General features: G+C 43.7%; 2 pseudogenes; both read right to left on the bottom strand.

The window, feature by feature from the left end:
* Nucleotides 1-9,792: 9,792 nt before the first annotated feature.
* On the bottom strand, nt 9,793-12,436 carry LOC110304075 (large ribosomal subunit protein eL36 pseudogene; annotated as a pseudogene).
* A 4,513-nt stretch (nt 12,437-16,949) lies between these two features.
* Nucleotides 16,950-17,415, bottom strand: LOC147002768 (large ribosomal subunit protein eL29 pseudogene; annotated as a pseudogene).
* Nucleotides 17,416-18,188: the final 773 nt, after the last annotated feature.

Below are 18,188 nucleotides of genomic sequence, written 5' to 3'. Positions count from 1 at the left end.
CGGCTGCTGGAGAGAGAGCCACACCTGGGATTTTAACGTGGGTTCTGGGGATTTGAACCGAGGTCCTCATGCTTGCGTGGCACGTGCTTTGCTGACGGGGCCATCTCTAACACTGATTTCTACATAGAGCCAAACCCTGCTTCTCAGATTTGGCTGCGCACTGGAATCATCTGAGGAAAAGGTCAGGTTATCCTTCCGTTCCCATCTCTAGACACTGGGATGCAGTCATTCTGATGTCCAGCGTGATGTGAACATTTTAAGAGCGGCTCAGTGGCTGTAATGTACGTCTGTGATGGAAAACCTCTTCTTTTTAGCTGTGTGCATAAAACACTTTAATTTAAAAAATTTTTGGAATAAAAAGAGAGAATCCGAGGTTGAGTGGGTAGAGAGGTGAGGGTAGAACCATAAGGGGCTGGGGAAGAAGAGGGTGAACATATTCAAAAGACATGGTATGGAATTCTCAAAGAATTAATACAAATATTATTACAGTATTTTGTTTTTTTTTAATGGGTGTGTGTACGTGCACACACACACAATCTATGTGTTCTTGTATGGATCTGGAGCTAGCCTGGCAACCAGTAAGCCCCAGTGATCTGTCTGTCACCACCTCTCTGTCCTGGTTCAGGAGTTAGAAGCCCTCACAGCCGTAATCAGCAGTTTTCAACAAGAGTGCTGGAGACTCTGTCTGAAGTCCTCCTGCACTGTGCGTGCACTGTGATGGTTTGTATGTGCTTGGCCCAGGGAGTGGCACGATTAGAAGGTGTGGCTTTGTTGGTATAGGTGTGTTACAGTGGGCTTGGGCTATAATGCTTTAGTCCTAGCTGCCTGGGAGTGAGTATTCTGCTAGCAGCCTTCAGATGAAGATGGAGAACTCTCAGCTCCTCCTGCACCAGGCCTGCCTGGATGCTGCCATGCTCCTGCCTTGATAATGAACTCAACCTCTGAACCTGTAAGCCAGCCCCAATTAAATGTTGTCCTTTATAAGACTTGACTTGGTCATGGTGTCTGTTCCCAGCAGTAAAACCCTAACTAAGACACTCACCAAGTGTTATTATCGACGGAGCCACCTTTTCAGCCCAATAACACTTCTATTCTCAATGTAATAATTCTTAGGGTTCCTATCGCTGCTGTGAGGAAACAGCACGACCAAAAAGCAAGTTGGGAAGGAAAAGGTTTATTTGGCTTATGGTAATGTTCATCATCAAAGGAAGTCAGAACAGGAACTCGCAACTGAGCAGGAACCGGGAGGCAGGAGCTGATGCAGACGCCATGGAAGGAAAGATGCTGCTTACTGGCTTGCTACCATGGCTCACTGGGTCTGCTTTCTTATAACATCCAGGGCCACCAGTCCAGGGATAATCCTGCCCACAATGGGCTGGGTCCTTCCCTATCAACCACTAATGAAGAAAATGTCCCGCAAGCTTGCCTACAGCCCAATCTTATGGGGCCGTTTCCTCAATTAAGGCTCTCTCCTTTCTAATGACTTTTCCTTGTGTCACGATGGCATAAACTATGTAGTCCAACTGACCTCTTATCAACTTGACACAAAAACACATCATTGTTAAGCCACAGCCTTTCCTTTCCTCATACCCAAGATTACACATTCATAAAGACATAATAGTATAAAATACCTTACAAACTTAAAAAGTCCCACAGCCTTACAAACTCAAGCAGTTTAGAAAGTTGTCTCTTTGAAAATATTCAATGTCTTTTAAAAGTTCAAATTCCCTGTCAATCCCCCAGATCTGTTTTGTTTTAAGTTTAAAGTCTCTCAACTGTGGGCTCTTCTAAAAATAGATTAAGTCCTTTAAAACATCAAGAACCAGGGTACAGCCACAATCTGAACAAAGCAAAACCAAACTCCAACAGTATAAACAGCGCAATGTCCAATGTCGGAGATCCGCTCATGGTCTTCCAGCTCCTCCAAAAGGCTTGGGTCCCTTATCCAGCTCCACCCTCCACAGCACACACAGCTTGTCTTCAAATCTCCAGTAGTCTCTGCTGCACCACTGCTGGGGTTTTGGTGGTCATCCCATGGTACTGACATCTACAAAATGCTGCGGTCTCTTCCAACTGGGCTGCATTTTTACCAACAGCCTTCTCTTGGCTCTGTTTATTGTGCCAAACCTCAATTTCTCTACATGACCCCTCATTCCTGAGCCTTCAATGGCTACTGAGGCTGCAACTACAGCAATGGCCTCTCCTGGTCTCTCACAGAGCCAAGCCTCAGCTGTCCTCCATGACCCCTTCATGCCTTCAAAATCAGTACCACCTGGGTGACTCTTATACTACTCCTAGCTCCTCGGGTGCTAGCACGAGGTACACCCCTGGCAACCTCTAGATCAAAGATACTGGCTGGTCTCTTCTTAATCACAGCTAATATTTCAGCTCCAGCTAATTAGCATCCATTGTCCCAGTAACCCAATGGTTTTAGTTTATGGTTCTGGTCTCTTGTTAATCCCAGCCAATTCTTCAGCTTTAGCTGACCAGACACCACAGATTTCTCACACAAATGGCCCTGTAACATCTTTGCTTCCCTGTGAAACGTCACAAGCCAGGCCTCTTCGTCTGCAGGGCTCTCAACATTCTTATCTTCCTACTGCCTACAGAACAACCCACCAAGCATTGAACATGCAATGGATTTTCTTGATGAAAGTTCCAGAGCCCTTACTCGATCTTCTGTAAAACATGGTCAGGTCTGTCACAGTAACACCTCACAATCATGGTACCAACTTGTCTTAATTAGGGTTTCTATTGCTGTGACAAAACGCCATAACCAAAAAGCAAGTTGGAGAGGAAAGGGTTTATTTGGCTTACACTTCCGTATCACAGATCATCAACAAAAGAAATTAGGACAGGAACTCAAATAGGGCAGAAACCTGGAGGCAGGAGCTGGTGCAGAAGCCATGGAGGGATGCTGCTTACTGGCTTGCTCTTACGGCTTGTTCGGCCTGCTTTCTTATAGAACCCAAGACCACCAGGCCCAGGGTGGCACCATCAACCACTAATTAAGAAAATGTTCCATCGGCTTGCTAACAGCCTGATCTTATGGAGGCATTTTCTTAATTGAGGTTCCCCTCTCAGATGATTTTAGCTTATGTCAAGCTGACATAAAACTGACAAGCACAACAGTAATTATCTGAATCGTGTGTGCGTGTGCACAGACTTGGAGTTGGAAAGTGGAAATTACGTCTGGTAGGATCTGTGCCATCAGCCAGCTGTGTGTCCTTGGGAGAGTCATCAGATCTGGATTTTCATTTCTGTCTCCTCCTTTGTAAAACTAGGATATTTGCTATTTATTACCAAATGTTCTTTCCAAGTTCGTCTTGTTTTGTTAGTGGATATAATATGTGCTATTAAAAAAAAAAACAACAAAAATACTCTGTGTAATTTTGAGAATGAATTTTAAGGAAATATATGGTAAATATTTACACAACCTCTTTTTCACATATACACCACTTTCTCCCCTTTGCCTGTTTAGTGTAGTCTATGTAAAAATTCACCCTAGGAAATAAAAGTGGAAACAGTTTAGATGAATTCAGACTTCACGGCAGGGCCTTATACCAAGTTTCATTTCTCCTTCATTTACTAAGTTGCATCTAAGAGGACAACAGTGTGACCTTGGGTCGTTTTTCAGTAGCAATGATGAAGTACTTCTTGAGCCTTCTCCTGGCCCTCCCTCAGCAAGCGGCCTTTTGTAACTTGTGTGCCCCTAAGTAATTTTAAGGAGTGGTATGTAATGTGTTCAGGCAAATCAAAGTAATTGCTTAGATTGACAGCTAACCTTTCTGGCTCTTCCTTGTTGCTGGAAGTCTTTATCCTTCATTGTATTGGAGGCCCAGCATAATTGAAATGTCAATTCTGCATTTCAAACACCGACGTGAGAAAGATCCGAGGCAATCAGCTGCTGGCTGTGATGTAATGTGTATTCCTCTTCAAAATGTTTCCTTCTTTAGAATAAGCACTTTTCATCTCTCGAATCAGTAGAGTACAGCTCAAGAACAGAAACTGAACTTAAACAAAATCAGGGCCACGTAATTACAGATGCATAGTCAAAAACAGTTTAAGTTGGGTGTGGCATGGTCCACACCTAAAACTGGGAAGTGGGAGCAGGCTGGAAGATCAGCAGTTGGATGAACCTCGGTTACATAATGAACTCAGGGCTCCTAGGGAGACTGTCTTGAAAAGAAAGGGCTGTGTATAAAAGTAAAGCTATCCACAGGCATGTGTGCTTGCCCATGGCTTTGACCTACTGCCTTTGAAAGAACTTCCTTTGTCCAGAGAGAAATCCATAGCTCCCGTCACCTAGTGCTGAAAGAAAAGGCAGATTCTAAAATGAAATGGGGTCAGAGCCATGGGCATTCTTGCACATGTTAAAAATGGACTGAGAACTCACCATCTGGCTGGAGAGCTCTCGGGAAGCAGGCACCTTCTGTTGGGCATAAGAGAGGCCCCCTGGGCTTTGTACTGATTATTCATAGATAGTTGTGGCCGCGTGTTGCTCCTCCAGCTGCAATGTGCCCATCATTTAAACCTACACCTTTAGAAGGAGACCAAGGTAATCATTTATGCTAATTTATAAGTTCTAGGTGTAAACTAGGGAGGGGCACAGACCCTGCCTGGAGAAAGGCGATAGCTGAAGGCCAATCAAGACCTGGATGAAGAGGAGTGGTGTTGGGAAGGGAGGCCTTTGGTTCTCTGGACAGTGTGGAGGTGTGAAGGGCTGACAGGGCAGAGTCACGGGTCTAGGTCAAGGTCTGACCCATGTCCTCTCTGAACTCACAAGGCAGCGGGTCTCCCTTGTAGTTTGGCAGCGTCGGGTGTACATATCCGATTCCGTGTTCATTCAGCACCGGCTGTCTGCTGCCGACCAGTTCCCTCAGAGCTGGAGAACAGGACTGACAGGCAGCAGATTCGAGAAACAGTCCCAACTCTATAGCAGAAGCAGAGAAGCTAGGAAGCCAGGCAGATATTTACGGCTCGTGTAAGAGCTTTTACCATCCTCTTATGGGTGAAAACTCATTATGACGGATCCGAAGGAAAGTCTCCAAACACACTCAAGAACTCAAGGAGAAGATACACGTACCCCAAGGCCTCATCCTGCCAGACCCCACTGAAAGAGGCTTCTACTTACAGAAATGACCATGAAGACAGGTTGGGCAGTGGAGGATAAGCCGTAGAATTAAAGGTTCCACCTAGAGCTAGGACCTCTGTCTATCCACTGTAGCAAACCATCTCTTTTTTTTTTTTCCAAATACTAACCGGCTGCTCCACGGGTGGGGCCTGTGTTATGTCTGTGGTGTGGCCAATGCGCGTCTCAGATCGCATCACCAGTTTCGTTATCTTGACTTTGTTTCCACCGTGCAGTTTCTCAACACGATGCTTGTAGGAAATGATTAATAACCTGTGGTGTTGCATGCACTGTTACAGTTATTGGTTATTAGGGCAGTAATTTATTGTTAGTCCAGTTGCTTGACTTCGGAGTGTTTATGACCGTGTGTGCCAACTTGAAGTGCTGCGAAGATGTGTTGTGCTGTGCGTGTCCATTATGCACCAATCGTGTAAGAAGTTACAGTATGTGTACAGGACAGTGCAGCTATCCAAGACATGCCTGCTTCTGACCTAACTGAATGTCAACAGGAAAGTGTCACCAGCAATGTTTACTATAGTTTTGTTATACACATAGCTTAGGAGAAATATTTGACAGGAATAATATTGTGTTCCGTTCATTTTTAACTCCACTGACACACATTACAGCTCCCAGAGAAGTATAGCTCATAGACGCCTCGCATAGAGTGTTCAGTGCACAGAAACTGTTTGATTGGTTGGAGTAAGGCGGCCCTTCTGCGTTCAGCTTGCAAGTTTAAGTCAGTAATTTTATTTTAAATCTGTTTGTTATTAGTATTAGAATTTCTTTTCATTTATTTGTTTGTTTGTTTGTTTGTTTGTTTGTTTGAGACAGGGTTTCTCTGTGTAGCCCCGGCTGTCCTGGAACTCACTTTGTAGACCAGGCTGGCCTCAAACTCAGAAATCCACCTGCCTCTGCCTCCCGAGTGCTGGGATTAAAGGCGTGCGCCACCACTGCCCAGCTAGTATTAGAATTTCTTACGCTGCCCATTCTTTTGGGGATTTGAGTGTGCTGTATTTGGTAGAGGAAAATAAAGCTATTATAAGTTTAACTTTCAGAAGTTTAGTCATTCATATTTAATTCGTCGTCTAGGTCTTGCAGTTATGGAACAAACCTCAAAGGTCTATGTAATAATTTAACTGTATAAAATTATTTCATTGCTTTATGGTAGTGTCTGCCAGCTCTACAGACTAGTAATAACTTTGATGAAATATTAACACATTAGTAGAACTGTTCTTAAAAAAAAAAAAAACTAACCAAAAATTTACAGGAGTCTGTCCCCTGCCTTCCTCCCCTAAGCCTGCCTTACTTTCCCAGGTAAAACATGAACACGTTATTAGCAGTTAGACTCTTGCTGTCTACGCTATGGAAACATTCATTTAGACACTTCAGAAAAGAGACAGTCAGCATCAGGAAGAAGAGACGGGTGGGCAGTGAGGTTTTGTGACAACCATGAAATCACAGCACCTATGCAGAAGGGCTGGAGATGAGGCATCATCTTATTGAGTGTCTTTATAAGCTTCTCATGGCTATGCCATGTTACACACATCCATCCCTTCATCCTGCCTTGTCTTTCTCCCCTCCCATGGATCTCTTTCCCCCTACTGATCACTATACCAGTACAAAAAGATTTTTAAATGATCTATTGTTTTATTTGGGGGAAGGGGAGGTTGTTATTCTGTTTTGTTTCATTTTACTCTTTTCATTTTTAACATCATCATGGGAATAAATCGGATGGCTCTGCTGGAGAAGGAGGCCAGAACCCAACTGTTCTAGCCATGACGACGGAGGCACTGAATATGGAGATTCAGATAGTTTAGATCCTCCAGCAGCACAAAGTCTGACATTGCAGACACAACAGTGAGAAGCCAGCTTGCCCAGATTGCAGTGTAGGAACAAACAAATTACTGGTTTTGTTCTTTATGCCCCTATATTTAAATTACTGGTTTTGTTCTTAGGCCCCTATATTTTGAGGCAGGTGTTTTGTTCCTGCAGTAACTGAGACAAAGCCTACAGTCTACAGTGAACAGTCCTGTAAGTTCTTTATCTCAGACCATAACCTCAGGACTAAGGCTCTATCTCAGTGACACAGTGTATTCTAGCATATAGGAGACCCTCCCTACTTATAAATGCAAGCACCCAAATCAACATCAGACTGAAACCCTGGCAATCCAATAAAAGCTAAACATGCACCCAGCAGAATGTCCCAGAAATCTCTTTTCTAACCTAAGAAATACAAAGACCCATTCACTCAAAGACTTATATGCCAATGCTTAAAATTCATAATTCACACACACACACACACACACAAAAAAAAAAAACCATTTGTCTTGGTCCATTTTATACTCCTATAACAGAATACCATAGACTAAATAAATTACAAACCACAGGAGGTCATTTGTTTCATGAGATGCCTAAGATCAAGGGGCATTTTGACCAGTCAGAACACAGCAGAAAGGGAGGCGAACACACGTGAGACAGACTGAAGATCAGATTTGAGCTCATCTTTTAGTAAGAGCCATGTTCCACTGTAACTGATCCACTCCTGTGATAGTGGCCTTAATGTGTTCAGAGCAGAGCACCCCAGGAACCTCGTAACCTAGTTACCTACCCCTTTAAAGTCGCACCTGGCAATGCTGTTGCAGTAGCAATTACATTGCAACATGAATATTGGAAAGAATATTCAAACCACGGCACGATCTAAAAATTCATCGTAGTTTGTCTAACTGCCGATGCATACAGTAACACAGGAAAGTCTAAAAAGTAATACATTGATTGCAGATATAAAAATCTACATAGTCTATGATGACATTAGACACACAGGTGACATTTGACATCATACTCTATGATGTCATGATACACTTAGATGACATTTTGAAAACGATAACTCAAGTCATTGTTGGTTAGCATCTAGGGGTGTGAGGAGGTGGTCCTGACCACAAAGGGCACCAGAGAACTGAGTGTGTGGGCAGTGAAGTGTGTGGTGCTGTTTGCATGACTGCACACATCTGATGAAGCTCAGAGGATTGTACACCTTCAAGAGTAGTTAGTTTTATTATAATTTATACCTCGGTGATCTTGACAACCGATATAATAAAGTCCACATATGTCTTTCCACCATAGTGAACGCGTATCAAACTATCAAAGTGTTCCTATGGATGCTTCTTCTTTTTTTTTTTTTTTTCTTTTTCACTTGACTTAACTTCCAGGTTCTCTCTCCCAATTTCTTTGGGTGGTAACGGCTGGGATTGATTGTCCAGAGCAATTCAAAACCCAAGAGTTGTCCCTTGAAGCTGTGGGCTATTGATCAAGAGCCTCAGTGTTGGGGTGAGATACTTCTCAGGAGTTTTGTCGGGGGTTCCCAGAAGGGTCCCCAAACAGTCTGAGCTCCTGTCATTCCTCTTGGTTGCCCATTAGAACTAGATAATAAGATCCTGTTGCTGAGGTCACCACAAACGTTGGTGAGGAGACATAATCTAAGCCGCTTCCTCCCTGCCAGCTTGTCTTTGGAGTCTTACAGATACTTTGTAGGCTATGGGGAGAGACAAGGTATCTATAGTTCTACTCAGCTATGAACCCTGCAAACTATGACACTAACCTGCTAGGCAAGAGAGGCCCACTTGTAGTGAGAATTTAGGTTTGCTTAAACACACACACACACACACAGAGAGAGAGAGAGAGAGGAGAGGGGAGAGGGGAGAGGGGAGAGGGGAGAGGGGAGAGGGGAGAGGGGAGAGGGGAGATTTTGCCAGCTGCAGATAGTTTTTTGCAAGTGTGTGATGTCTGGAATTCTGGGAACTTTTCAGAGACTATATAAATGCTAGAGCCCTGATAGGGGTACTGGTGGTTGGGTGTAGTTTGTTGCAGTTTGCCAAGTGTGTTGAACAAAGAGACAACAAGAAAAATCTAGAATCCCTGCCAGCAAAGATCAAAATTTCTCCCAAGGAACTCAGAGACCCTAATCAGTCCCTAATCAATCAGCCCCTAATCTAACCTTATCAATACCCCCTTCTCCTCTAACTTTCTTTCTCTTCTACCTGGTTTTAGGGATTTGGAAGGAATAAGGGTGGAGAAGGGTGGTAGGAATAGGAACCCATAGAATAGCCAGAAATCTGGCTACACCCAGTTGTGCAAACAGTGGGGGCAAACCATTCCTATTTGATTTGAGGTCCCATGACAGGGGAAGACAAAGGCCCGAGAGGAACACTAAATTGACACTGCATCAAATTGCCGTCTTAATATTTATCTTTATACCCATAGGCAAATGCTCCTCTTAGTCTCAGAGAAGCCTCTTCCCCACACAGTGAATGTTGAGCCTAGAGATTCACGTCTGTACAAGATGTTGAAAATAAATGACATTTGAGTGTTCAGCCCTTGAACAGGTATGGATAATATCCCCGTAAGGCCCAGGGAACATAGTGGAAGGGGAAAGGAGAAATAGAAGAGCCAGGAAATAGGGAAAGGGCTTGCAAAATTCCATCTTCTAGAAAAGACCCAGCCATAGTCATCACAGGCGCGCAGCAATTGAAGATGCCCGGACTGGGTCCCACAAGATGGGTGTGTCGACAGTTAAGCATGGATGGAGAAGGAGCTCGGGGAGCCTTATACGCCATTGCTATTTTTTTTTTTTTTGTAGGAATGATCTTTTATTGGGGGAGGGCTCATCAATCCTTCTTGGCCACCGTCTTCCTCATGGCTGCCAGCAGGTTTCCCACCTCCCTCTTTCTCTTGGCATGGATGTGAGTGCCCACCCTCTTCTTGCTGAACTTGAATGCACGCTTGTCCTTGGACACTTTGAGCGCAGGCTGTATCATCTCAGCTTGCTGATGTTCTTCATCACCTTGTGGCCTTTGTTGAGGCCCACGGCCATGAGGTAGCACAGGGCCATGGCTGCTGCTCTCCAATGGCTGCCGGGACCCATTGCCGAACTATTTATTAGTTATAGATGTAAAGAGAATAGGGGAGTTGTTACTTTCCTTTGTGTGTCCGCTGGGGACCCTACCAGGCTCTGTTGAATAGTCACAATCCAGTGGTTACACGGATGCATTAGTTAAGCTAAATGGGCCACAAAAGAAAACCCAAATCTGGGAAATGAACTAGTTGGGAAGAAGGGGGTTAACAGGGACTGGGCAGTAAGCGAGAGAGAGGAAGAGATCATGAGAATGCGTTATATACACGTATGAAAGTGTCCTAGAGGGCTGGCGAGATGGCTCAGCAGGTTAAGAGCAGTGACTGCTCTCAATTCTCAAGACCATTGTTGTCTAGTCCCCAAATCTGGATCTTCTTGGAGGTCGTGGTCCATTAATTGTCTTTCTCTGCTTGAGTCCAATGTCTACATCCAGTTACGGTCCACCGAACTATGACACTCTCGAGAATAGATATTTTAGATTCTTTTATAGTCCTCGAAAACACTGATTGGTTTAAAACTGGACTCGACCCAAACTGTGAACTTTCTCTCTGTTGTGGGCAGCCCTGGGCTAATTATACTTGATGTTAATTCCATTCTCCTGTGAGTGGCTTTGAACAAGGACTGAGTCAGCACTCAGGAGATTTCCTGTAAACCTGCTTCCCACCTTAATTTGTAGAATAAAGGAGAGCTGACGACTGGGCAGATAAAAGGGAAGGTGGAGCTGAAGGTGAGAGAGAGAGAAGGAGAAAATGGAAGAGGGAGAGGACACAGAGAAGGAGGAAGAAGAAAAGCAGAGCAGAAGCACATGGCCTGGAGAAACTTCAAGTTCTAAGGGGGTCTCATAAGATGTAGAAGATGGTAGTGTAGCGGTAGATCTGCCCAATTTAGGTGCACAGCATGTAATCATATTAATTAAATTAATGTGCTTTCATTGCCGGGGCAGATGTGGGTTGGAGAGATTTACCACGACATCTGTCCATTGATAGGAAACAGCCTTCCTCTCGGTATTGTGATTTTGATTTTAATTGACTTGTTGGACTTGGCCCCACACAGGCCTGGCTGGAAATTTTGGTAAAATACATCAGGAACATTTTGTTCTTTCTCTCTCTTTCTCTGTCCCTCCCTCCATCCATCCCCTACCTCTTTCCATTATGTAGCCAAGGCTAGCTCTGTATTTGCCATCCTCCTCTCTCAGCCTCCTGGGTGCTGGACTTACAAGTGTGTGCTGATAGGCTCCCCTCTCAAGCCCTGGTCTCCTCTCTGGTTTCTCCCTCAGTCTCTCATGGATGTGTTTGCCCTAAACTCTCTCCTCAGACTTTTCAGCCAGGAAAACTGCAGGCTTGATATTGTATTTTCAGTCTTTCTGCTACAGCATGGCAACTGCTCTCTGTCTGAACACTAGAATGATGGAAAATTCACCCAATGATGTTTCTTTCATTCTACCCACAATCCTCTATGTCTTCCTGCTGTAGATAATTGCGAGGTTCCTTCAAAGGATTGACTTTTATGTTTTATCAGAAGTTTATAGTTGTTATTTATTATATGTTATATATTATATTATTATAATAATAATAAAATATTATTATATTTTCAAAATAAACGGGACTCAGCCACACCAAGGCTGGAAAGAACTGATATAGAGAAAAAAAATATCAATTCAAATATTGGATTTCCCCCCCCCATATGCAAATTCACAAGCACAGGGGCGGTCTCCCTTGCATCATTTTAGGAAGGAAGGAGAGAAGGGGATGAAAGAAGGAGTGAGCTGCCTCTGTTATAGAGGCTGGAAAGTCAAAAGATGAGAGTCCCATCCGGTGAGACCATTCTTTCTGTTAGCTCAAGGGTAGAGAAAGTATTACGGAGGTTTTTCCTTTCAAAGTCCTGACCTCTCAAACACCACCACTTATAACCTTGTGGATTAGCTCCTAACACAGGAAATTTGGGGAACACACCCAAACCACACTGAATGCTTATCTTGTTCAACTCTTTCATGCCCACCCCACCCCCACCCCCACCGCCCCCAAAATGGGAAATTCCCTAAAGAGAGGCTTACTCTTCTAATCTTGTCATTGGAGTCTTTCCAAGCTCCACTCCTAGGACTCAGCCATGTCTTAAACATAGCAAGAGCTCAGCATTTGTTGTTGAGCGCATTGAGAATTTTATGAATATTTGCCTTTTATTTTACAGTACTTTTTTCGGTAAGATACCGCTCTGCTTAGGGTGCACACTGACTTATGGGAAACCTGGTGTCAGCGCGGTTCTCAGGCCTATTCCCCACCTTTACCCTTCTTCTCAGCCAGTTCTCGGACGTTGCCATAGTGAGCAGAGGCCGAACCGCTATTGATACATCTTAATACTTGGGCTGCATGGGGTTTGTGAAGAAGTGGATGGTTGAACATTGGGTCAAAAGAGACTACACCGGAAAAGAAAGTCACAAACTTTAAAAAAAAAAAAAAGAGATTTTGATCATATCAGAGGTGTAGGGATCTGCTCCACTGTAAAGGATTGGGGGTGGGGGCAGGGAAAGGCACCCGGGCATGGTGGCACACGCCTTTAATCCCAGCACTCAGGAGGCTGAGGCAGGTGGATTTCTGAGTTCGAGGCCAGCCTGGTTTACAGAGTGAGTTCCAGGACATCCAGGGCTATACAAAGAAACCCTGCCTCGAAAAACAAGGTGGGGGGAAGCTTTCAAATTTCTATGGGATAATATTGATCGAGATCCTGAAAACAAAAGCTAATTTTCTCAAGGGTTTAAAAAAAAATCTTGTTCATCATCTTATACAGAAACAAGTTACAAACAGTTGTGTCTGCCAGCATAAATTTCAAACCTCCAGCATTTATTATTAATGAATGTTTTTATAGATGTGTACCCACATACGAAACAGTGAGTTTGGGTGGTAAGTGGTTGGGAAGTATCTTATTTTATCGCTTTACAAATTTTTAAAAATTACCTCAAATGAGATGACTCTTTTTTTTATCAGCAACACTAAAATAATCAACAAGATATAACTATGAAAAGTAAGAAGCAACCTGTTGCCTTCAGGACTCCTAAACTCTACATTGACCCAGTTTCATACAATGGAAAATATTTTTAATGGGACAAAAATGAACACCGTGTGCTTCTCAAACCAGTGTGTTCACACACAACTCTGTTTCGGGCAAGAGTTGAATCTATGGCTATAAGACAACGCAGCAAGCAGTGGAACCTTTACACCTCAGATTTCCTAACGTCTTTGACCTCGTATTACAATAGTTAAAAAACAACAAGAGCAAAGCACCAATGTCAATGTATACACACCCTGCATTTTCATATGAGGCACATCATAAATGTGTGAAAACTGGAATAGGAAGCGGATGGGGAAACAGAACTAGAGCTTCCTACACCCTGGGTGCTGAACGCTCACTCTAGGAAATGCTACTCTTATCTCATCTATCCCAAAGTAATAAAAATACGATCCAAAGATTTTGTTTTTTCAAATCTAAATATACCTTGTATTAGTCGGTGTTCTCTGGAAGAAAGAAACAATAGGATTAACATGCATACATGAGAGAGGATTTACTGGCCTGCCCTGCGTCATCGGAGGCTGACTTGTCCCACAATGGTCACCTAGAGCTGGAAATCCCAGGAGGTCAGCAGCTGCTCAGTTCCTCAAACCAGAAGCCCCAGGCCAAGCAGAGGCAGCAATGTAGTCCTGCAGCCACTTAGGGAATTGAGGTATCTGGAGCCTGAGGTCACCAGGTGACTGTGACAACTAAAGACTCACTGAGCATCCTGGTTGGTGAACCTCCCTCTTCCACATCCTCATTGTGTCTGGTCTCCCAGCATATTGAGTGGAGCTACCTGAATTCAGTAAAAGTCTCTCACTGACACACCCTGGAAGGGCTTTATCAGTTTATGGAGTTGGTTCCTTCCTTTGCCCTCTACTTGGGTTCCGGGTTCAAAGTTGGACTGTGTGTTGGTTTGAACATGCTTGGCCTAGGGAGTGGCTCTATTAGGAGGTGTGGCCTTGTTGGAGGAAGAGTGGCAGAGGGCAATGAGACCTTCCTCCTAACCATGTGGGAGCCGTTCTGCTCTTGGAGGCCTTCAGATGATATAGAAATCTCAGTTCCTCCTGCACCATGCCTGCCTGGATGCTGCCATGTTCCCACCTTGATGGTAATGGACTGAACCACTGAACCTGTGAGCCAGTTTCAATTAAATGTTGTCCTTAGAAGAGTTGTCTTGGTCATGGTGTCTGCTCACAGCAGTAAAACCCTAACTAAGGCAGACTGTCAGGCTATGCAAGACCTTACCTGATGCACCGTTTCATTGACCCTTGTAAGGATACTTTTAAAACAAGAAGCTTTGAGACCATAAGAGATGCAATTGACTATTTCTGCTCTAAATTGATCAAAAGTCCATTGATTTGAAATGTGCCCCTCCTCCCAGCATCCTTTGAAAGAAATTAATCTTAGTCATTGCTTTACACTTGTATCTAACATGAGCTCTGTGTTAAAGAAGCAGGCTATGCATCCATCATCCCGGACCACAATGATCAGGAGCACCAAGTACCGAAACCAGTTTGATTTCATGAGGCTTCACCTTAAGAGCCATTCAAAGGTTTCGGGCACACCTTCTTTCTCCAAATACACATTTCGAGTGGGCATGTGCACCGCATAGATTACCTCTGCTTTTTCAAATTGTAATAGCTTCACTACAAGCTATATTTTTTATAATCTACAGTTACTTCTGGGGATAAAACTCAGTGCCAAAAAAAAGCTGCTTTCACTCTTGAAATAAATGAAATATAATCTCTTAAATTACTAATGGATGAATATGTCGCACAGACTTAAGAAAAAAGGTTCCTTTTCTCTGAATTCCTTTGCTCTGTTGGACCTTTCTTGGAATTTGTAAGACAAACACCAGGCAATTGGGCACATCGTTTATTATTCCAACTAGATACATTGCCACATGTCCTTATTTGCTAGTTTATATTTATATTCTGCTTCTACAAAGGAATTACATGTTTACATGTTAGTCTATGTGGTGCGATACTGAGTGCCAATGCTTTTTTACTTTGTGGTAGACACTAAAGAATGGTGTGTGTGTGTGTGTGTGTGTGTGTGAGCATGCATGTCTAGAGGCCAGAGATTGACACTGGGTCTTTCTCAGTTGCTTTCAACCTTAGTTTGTGACACAGGGTCTCTCTCCAAACCTGGAGCTCACCAGTTCAGCTAGCAGAGCAGAAGCAAGCTTCAGGGACCTCCCTGTCTCTGTTGACCAGGGCTGGGATCACCACCAGCATGTACTGTCCTGCATGGCTTTGCACAGTGATGCTGGGGATCTGAGGCCTGCAAGTACTTAACCAATGAAGTCAGCTCCCCAGCCCACTGAACAATCGCAACTGTAGATACAAGCAGAGGCACATAGTAACTCAGCAAGCCATGCTTGGCCACAGATGGTTGTATTTTGCTTTATTTGTTTTTTTCTTATTTAGTGTGTATAGTGTGCACGTGCATGTACACATGTGTGTGTGTGTGTGTGTGTGTGTGTGTGTGTGAGAGAGAGAGAGAGAGAATAATTTCTCTTATATTTTTGGTTGTGAGCCAAGCCTTTAACGGCCAAGCCATCTCTCCAGTCCGAGAATAATTTCTTTTTTTTTTTTTTTTTTTTTTTTGGTTTTTCGAGACAGGGTTTCTCTGTATAGCCCTGGCTGTCCTGGAACTCACTTTGTAGACCAGGCTGGCCTCGAACTCAGAAATCCGCCTGCCTCTGCCTCCCAAGTGCTGGGATTAAAGGCGTGCGCCACCACCGCCCGGCGAATAATTTCTTGAATTCAGCTGAGTCCTATTATTTAGGTCAGACTTAGTGAGTGCACTTACCCATTGAACCATCTTGCTGGCCCCATAAGTGGATGCATTTTAAACATTGTAGCGAAGCTAAAGGACAAAGCAAAAAACAAAAAGCAACTTCAATGTGCAAAAGAATTGAATGCTAATAGACAATGTAATTAGCAATATCAATTAGTTTGCAGAACAAAAGGATGAGGACAAAGACTACCCAGAAATTTGTGTGATACTTTCTCACATTTGTTTCTCAGAACATAATGTCGTAGGAAACGGATCTTAGCTCGACACACGGTTGGCAACTTTAAGGGCTATGTTAGTAGCTGCTGGAAATGATTATATAAAAGAGAGGTTATGGAGACAAATAAAGGATTCATGGGAATGTTCTCTCCATCCAGGAAGAAGTTTAATCAACCTCCACAACCCCCCAAAGACATGAAGAATCTTAGCTTTCCATATTTCCTGTGAGAGCCTTGCTTCAGCATCTTCTCTCACCGAGTTTGCTTCCCCCAGTCCTTCACACATGGGAATGTGGGGGTCATGGCCAGCAATCTATAACATTATGTGCTCAAATAGGTCAGCCTTATTTCAAATACTTATTTGCTGCTGAATTTATTCTTAAAAATAACTAAAAGAACTCCAAAGTTGTTTTGTTTTTTTTTAAAAAGGAATTCCATTAATCCACATATGGCGGGAGTGAAGCGGACTTATTAAATTTTTCATACTGACCAACATAAATCCTAAGGAAGGGACGTGAACTTAATATAGATCAAAACATAATCATTTAAGCAAGCTAAATACCATTAATGCCTTTAAAATACCAAAGTCACGGTTGAAGTCATTTCCTGAGTAACCATGGAGCTGGCATTGTCGTGGTCTCCGTCCGTGGCTCATTTTACTCACTGACTCGACTTGCTCTTCCTGGGTGATTTTTTTTTTCTCCATTTTATTTATTCTTTTTTTTTTTAAACAGATCTTTCCTTAATTTATTTATAAGAACAGCATAGGACACTGGTCACCTGCAAATAGTGTGTGGGGAAGTGTGTCACAGCAGTCTATCTGTCTTCACACTGGTAGGACCCTTTTCTATGGGGCCTTCACAGGGGTCTGTGTACCCTTGGAAGCCTTAGCTGGAGCTTTGGCCCCTGCCTTGGTTTGGACCTTAGGCTTCGGTTGGCAGAGCCTCTGACCCTTGGCCATGTAGCTTCGAATCCACCTCCCAAGTTTGGGGTGAGAGATGAAAACCAGCCGCTTGAGTTTGGGGCCTTTTGGCATCTTGGGCTTGATGGCCTGAGGCTTCACCAGGGCCCTGATGGCCTCTGAGCACACTCACTGCCTTTGCATTGTTGGCCTGCATCTTCTTTAGGCCTTTCTTGTTGTGCTTCTTGGCAAAGCGCATGCTCCTCAGCAACTTGGAGTCAACCCCCTTAAGAGATTTGTATCTTTGTGACCAGGGTTTCTTGATGCCATTTCTGTGCCATTTACGGGACTGGCTGTGTGTGGTGTGGTTCTTGGACTTGGCCATGTCTGCACGGTAACCAGCGGCTCCCGCAACGCCTGAGACCAGACTATTTTGTTTATTCTTATGTCATATGTTACATCCCAACTGCAGTTCCCTCTCACTCCCTCCCCCCACCCCCGTTTCTTCCCCTACACCTCCTCTTTCTCCAGGACCCACCCCCCTTCTACCTCCCCTCAGAAAAGAGCAGGCCTCCCAGGGACATCAGCTAAATACTTTATAACAAGCTCTGATAGGACCACACACATATTCTCACACTTGTTGATTATTGTTAAAATGTTCATGATTGTTAAAGGCCTAGATGCTTGTTTGCTACAAAGTATGAATACTTAGCAGATGTTTTATACCTGTGTTTGGTTGTTTTCTAGAAACTTCACTAGACATTTACTAGACTAGTATTTCTTCAGTCGAAAGTTGGCCAAAATTAGACTCAGGGTCTCCTCCTAAACCTACTAATCCCTCTTTAATTACGTAACTACTGACACTTTGTCCATTTGGGTTGCCCTTGTCACAGATTTTTGCATCTTTCCTGTCCTGTATGTCTACATTCAGTCATCAAATTCTGTCAACACAGATCCCAGAACATGTTAGAAATCATCTTCCCACATGTACAGTTACATACTACTTTTGTGCACGCTCCCATTCTCTCCTGACACAGTGGTACCCTGAATGATCTCTGCTGTCAGCCTGTCACCCTGTCACTGCCTCCTACACCATTACTGGAGATTTCTGCAACACTTGCAGTGTGTCCTAAATTACACACCCGCTCCCACTATTGATCCCTTCAAAGCTCTCAGTGGCCACCC

This window comes from Mus caroli, unplaced genomic scaffold, assembly GCF_978045245.1.
Source record: "Mus caroli unplaced genomic scaffold, Mus_caroli_1 scaffold_9, whole genome shotgun sequence".
Taxonomy (NCBI): Eukaryota; Metazoa; Chordata; class Mammalia; order Rodentia; family Muridae; genus Mus; species Mus caroli.
Note: the sequence above shows the minus strand (reverse complement) of the source record. Positions and strands in the feature narration are given on the sequence as shown.